The sequence below is a fragment of the Mus caroli genome, unplaced genomic scaffold (genome assembly GCF_978045245.1).
Source record: "Mus caroli unplaced genomic scaffold, Mus_caroli_1 scaffold_9, whole genome shotgun sequence".
In the NCBI taxonomy this organism is placed as follows: domain Eukaryota; kingdom Metazoa; phylum Chordata; class Mammalia; order Rodentia; family Muridae; genus Mus; species Mus caroli.
In genome coordinates, this window is record NW_028227264.1 from 105,218,386 (window position 1) to 105,224,805 (window position 6,420).

A 6,420-nucleotide genomic window follows, 5' to 3' on the forward strand; every position below is an offset into this window, starting at 1 on the left:
ATATAAGTACACTGTAGATGACTTTAGATGCACCAGAAGAAGGTGTCAGATCCCATTACAGGTGGTTATGAGTCACCATGTGGTTGCTGGGATTTGAAATCAGGACTTTCGGAAGAGCAGTGCTCTTACCCACTGAGCCATCTCACCAGCCCCTATTTAATTCTTAAAATACTTTAATATTTTTCTAATTTCTGTCTTGACCCATTTTTCATTTAATAGTGAGTTAGTAGCTGTTCCCATGAGTTTGTAGGTGTCATGTTATTTCTATAGTTACATCCAGTTTCAATTCCTGGTGGTCTGATAAGGTGCAGGGTGTTGTTTCTATTTTTTTTTATATCTATTGAGACTTGTTTTATGTCTAAATCTGTGGTCAGTTTTAGAGAAACTTCAATGAGTGCTAAGAAGAAGAAAAATTTTGCATGTGTTTGGATGGAAATAAATATCTGTTGGGTTCATTAAGTTTTTAACTTAAGGTAGCTCCAGCATTTCTCTGTTTGGCTTTTTTCTGGCTGACTTGTCGTCTATTGTTGCCACCGAATTACCAGTGTGTGTAGGTTAATGTGTGATTTAAGCTGTCATAGTGTTTCTTTTATTGATTTTGATGCCCTTGTGTCTAGTGCATTGATGTTAAGAATTGGAATGTCCTTGGTGGATTTTTTCCTTTGATGTTATGTGGTGTCTTTCCCTATTTCTTCTTATTAGTTTTGTTTTGCAGTCAATTTTGTCAGTTATTAAAATGGCCATACCAGCTTGCTTCTTGAATCCTTTTGCTTGGAATATCTTTTTCCATTTTTTTTTTACTCTTAGGTGATAACTATTCTTGGTTTTAAGGTATATCTCTTTAATGTAGAAGGATGGATCCTGTATTATTATTATTATCTATTCTGTTACTCTGTGCCTTTTCATTGGGGAGTTGAGACCATTAATATTGAAAGATATCAATGAACAATGTTTTTTTTTTTAAAGTTTTTCAGTGTCTTTGATCTGGGTCTCTTCCACTTCCTTCATTTCTATTATTCTTAGATTTGGTCTTTTTATAGTGATCCCGATTTCCTGAATGTTTTTTTCCATGAGCTTTTATGTTTAACATTTATCTATCTACTATCTATCTATCTATCTATCTATCTATCTATCTATCTATCTATCTATCTTCCATCAGGTCTTCAATACCTGTAATTCTTTCTACCAGGTTTTGTTTTTTTCTTTTTTAAAATTTTCTGCTAGTTGGTGGTGGTGGTGGCAGTGTGTGTGTGTGTGTGTGTGTGTGTGTGTGTGTGTGCACATGCATGCATGTGTGTAAGTAAGTAAGTAAGCCTTGTATCTGAGAGTCCTATTAGAATTCTTAAACTTTTCATTTCCCTCCATTTAGGTTTCCTTTATTGATTCTATTTCTACTTGCAGATCTTTAACTTTTGATTTCTTTCTTTCCATTGTTTGTGTTTTCATAGATTTCTTAGGGTGATTTATTCATTCCTCTTTTAAGGAGTTCTATCACATTTTAGAGTGCTATTTTAAGGTCCTTCTCCGGTGTTTTAGCTATTTTGCAATATGTGTGGCTTACTGTGGTAATGTTGTTGGGCACCAGTGGAGATACATTGTCCTGGCTGTTATTAATTGTGTTTTTACAAATCAGAGTTTGGTAAGACTGTAATCTAGGTGGTGATACTTGTTCTTGTCTTTTTTTTTTTTATGGGTGTTTTGTTCCTTGGTTTCTGTTGCCTTCTCTGATACTTAACCATGGTATGATAGGAATTTCTTCTGGAATTCTGTTAGGTATGGCCACTGGGGGGTTCCATATAAAATGTGTTTCTTGGTATTGGGAGCTGACACAGATGGGGATGGGTTCGTATAAGGGCTGCACAGCTGATCCACAGGAGGAAGGAAAGCAGGATGTTCAGTCAGGATCTCCTTAGTCCCTTGGGAAAGAGGCCACAAGAGGAAGTCTGCTACAGAGCTTGGGATAAGACTTGGGGGTGGGGGATATGGAGAAGAGGAGGGAGAATCAAGATCTGAAGCTTGCCTACCTGCTTTGATGGTCTACTTCCTTCTCTGACAGTCTTGGCTGATGAATTCTCAGAGAATGTGTGCTGAAGCTGGGGACTGGGATAAAGGGATGAGTGGGGAGGGGAGATGGAAGGGATCTGTGTGATCCTCTGGAGACATGGGGAGAGATGAGGGAGAGGCTGTAGCACACTGTCTGCTGTAGTGCTGCAGGGAGAGACTGAGAGCAGAAAAGGAGCCTCTGGGTTACTTGCTTCTCTGGCAGGGAGAGGTGGCCTGGGGGTCCCCAGGGAATCTCCCTTGGCATTTAAATGCTTGGTTCTTCTACTCTCAGAAAGTACTGTGACATCCTCTTCCCTTTCCAACAGCATCTCTCTCTCTCTCTCTCTCTCTCTCTCTCTCTCTCTCCTTTCTAAGACAAGGCCTTGTTATGATTCTCAGGTGATTTTAAGCCTCCATGCTCCAGTGATCCTCTGCTTCCACTTCCCAAGTACAAAGATTACAGACATGTGCTACGGTGCTTAGCTTTCTAACTCTCTTATGAAGAACATGAATCTTAATCCTGCAAATAAAATGGGATCAACAAGGGTTTTAGTAAACTTCAATTTCTTTTTTTTTTTATTACATATTTTCCTCAATCACATTTCCAGTGCTATCTCAAAAGTCCCCCATACCCCTCCCCCACTCCCCTACCCACCCATTCCCATTTTTTTGGCCCTGGCGTTCCCCTGTACTGGGGCATATAAAGTTTGTGTGTCCAATGGGCCTCTCTTTCCAGTGATGGCTGACTAGGCCATCTTTTGATACATATGCAGCTAGAGTCAAGAGCTCCAATTTAGAAAACTACCTAGAGATTTTCTCTCACTAGGACAGATAGAGACAAAAATTTAATAATTTAACAAATACCTCCTTTCTTTCTCTAGGCTGTTTTGAGTATATAGTAATCCTTTGCTTTCGATATGGCTTAAAACCCAGGTTTCAAGTATTAACTCAACCTTCAATGTAGTTGTGTGTGTGTGTGTGTGTGTGGGGGGGTTATAGATCTTTGAGAGATAGTGGCTCATGGAAGTGTCTTAACTGTTAAGAGTGTGCCTTTGAGAGTGATTACAATATTCTCATGGACCCTGACAAATTTTATGAGAATGAGTTTTATAAAAATCTAAGCGTGAACCCCCTGACTCTGTCTTTCTGTCTTCCTGTTCTTTCTTTTCCATATGCTTCTGTCAAGACAATCCATCAGGAGCTGATGCAGTCACACGAGTCCCCACCAGAGACTGGACCATGCTCTTCGGACACTCAGCATCCAAAAGTGGGAAGAGCTTCATTAAATCCCTTTTTCCCTGTCTCAGCCTGTCTCTCTCTTTCCACTCTTACATGCATACTCTATTTCCCTCCAGTTGTTTATCATAGTAATGAAAACTAACTCATTCAGGTGTCTGTCGTGCTTACTAAAATGAAATGCAGCATATCAGGCATAGCATGGTTGCTGCAGACAAGTCACTAATCAAGCTCTTCCAAGCTTCTCCAATTTGCCAGTCTTACTATCATGATGGGAGCATAGATCCTTATGAGTGCCCAAACCATTGAATCAAGTGCTGAAAGACCAAAGCAGCGAAATGCATGGCTAGCTTCTTAGCTAGATGGAAGGGGAAATGGAAAATTACCAAAAAAAAAAAAAAAACCTCACAAGATAGCATCTCCCAATTATTTATATACATCTCTCTGAGGACTTAACCCACTGCTTTCTCTGCTCTATTTTTATGTTTCTGTTAATATAATAATTTGATTCTTACTAGGAGTCAGCCTCAGAGTGATTCTGAGAGCTCAATATCATTCATCTCTCCTAAGATTTGAGAAAAATAGAGGGCAGACAAGGAAATTAAACCAGTGTAGCACAGACTTGAAATTGTTTCGGTTTAACATTTTCCAAAGAACTGGTGTTCACATGAAAAGATTGTTCTATACAAACCAGTGCTTCTGAGTTACCATCCCAGGTGCCACAAAGACCTTGATGGAGTTGCACAACCTCTAACTTCGCTTGTCCAGAAGTAAAGCTACCGAGTAAAGCTGACAGAGGGTTTCAAACGTTAAATGAGATGATGAATGATTCACTATTTTGTGAAACTGGAATCACTTTGTAAATAAGCCTGATGGCCTCTCCATGCTTGGCTTCACAAATCACACATCGGAGGTAGGTATTATTTGTTGGTCATTACTTAAGTAAATGAGGTGCTTAAATTACCCTTGGGAAATTAGTGGAAGAGAAGAGTGAGGATCTGATTCCAAGTGAAAAAGAAGTTCGAGAAGTGGTTCAGGATATCAGAATAGTAGGTTGGAAAGGAACAGGAAAGTAACAGATTTCCCCAGAATACATAAGGATACTGAGACTCTTAGCAGAGTGAGCAAAGCACTAAAAATGACGCCCTATGCTCACAGTCGAGTAAAAAGAGACAAAGAGAAATCTGTAGGCATGGCTGAAAGACACAGAGACTTAGTAGTGAGTCATCTATGAACAATCAATACACATTATATTCAGATTTAAAAATCTAAACATCTTGATGGAGCCAGTTGGAGACTACCAATGAGAATAGTGTGCACTCTGTGCTGTGACTATGAATAGAACAGAATATAAACTCAAAATTAGGCTCTAAGTCGAGGATAACAATAGGCAAATTGTGGTATTTCATTTTTTGGTCATATTTCCAGCATATACCAGACACAGAGAAAGTATTGGAGTCCTAGAATAGTCATAAACATGACACTATTTTCATTAAATTTCAGCCGAATTGAGAAACTGTAGACAACAGCTAGAGAGGCATTGAAGTATACTATTCTTTAGTTAGTAATAGGACATGTTCATTATCATTGTGCACTTGCTAATATCATTGTGCACTTGCTAAGTGCTTTTCATAGATGTAGTATACCCGTATCTCAATAATTCTATTACTATATTCATTTAACCAATGGACAAAGAGGGAAATAGATGATAATTGTCTTAGTTAGGGTTTTACTGCTGTGAACAGACATCATGACCAAAGCAAGTCTTTGTTTGCTTGGGTTTTTTTTTTTTTTCAAGACAGGGTTTCTCTGTATAGCCCTGGTTGTTCTGGAACTCACTTTGTAGACCAGGCTGGCCTCGAACTCAGAAATCAGCCTGCCTTTGCCTTCCAAGTGCTGGGATTAAAGGCGTGCACCACCACCGCCCAGCAAGTCTTACAAAGACAACATTTAATTGGGACTGGTTCAGAAGTTCAGTCCATTATCATCAAGGCAGAAACATGGCAGCATCCAGGCAGGCATGGTGTAGGAGGAACTGAGAGTTCTACATCTTTGTCTTAAGGCTGCTAGCAGAATACTGCTTCCAGGAAGCTAGGATGAGGGCCTTAAAGCCCACATCCACAGTGACCCACCTACCCCTACTCCAAGAAGGCTGCACCTCTTAATAGTGCCATCACAATAACTGGAGGAAACAAATAGCAACTGGCAGAATAGTAATTCAAGTCAAGAAGTCACATTCCTCGCCAGGATATTCCAAGATACACTGGAGAGCAGATTTTCCCTTGCATCTTGAGGAGATCTCTGAACATGATGGCCCAGGTGAAGGTTCTGGATCCACACAGGGAGGAATTTGGATTGAAAAGCCTATCATGGAAAATTGCTATGTATCTCAAGTATTCGCTAGTATGTAGTGAACAGAAGGCTAACCACCTGAGGACTGATTGATTCTCCCCTGATAATCGCTGCCATACATCTTCCTGAGCGAGGATTGACAGAAGAGGTTGTGTCCCTTTACACTGACAGTGGCAAGCAGGTACCTCTAAGGGCAGGGACTTCAGAACCAGAGAGATGACCAGACTCTCTGCCTTCGTATCCCCACTTGGAGAAGATGTGCCCACCAACCAGAAACACCTGACTTTTTTTTTTGGCCATCATGTAGACACTAAGCTTAATTTATCTACCCAATAGAGAAGCATGGATCAAAGTGAATACTGATGCTAGAACTCTTCTTTTCACCCAGTGCATAAGCTAATTCTCATTCTGTGGGGACAGTAAATAAGAAGAAGGGTATTTAGGAAACACACACACATACACACACACACACACAGACACACACACACGGGGTAGGGGAGACCAGACAGACCAACAGGCAGAGAGACAGAGACAAAGTGGCAGAGAGGCAAAGAGACAGAGACAGAGAAAGGAGAGAGGCAGAGAGAGGCAGAGGGAGGCAGAGGAAGTCTCTCTTTCACACACACATACACACATAGAAACAGAGAGAAACAGAGACAGACAGGAGAGGCAGAGGAGGAAAAAGGAAAAGAGAACACTTTATTTCATATCCTATGAGGGAGCAGTTTCTATTGTGAGTCAGACGTGTTGTTTAGAGAAACTGTTTACCCCTTCCGAAGGTATAATTGT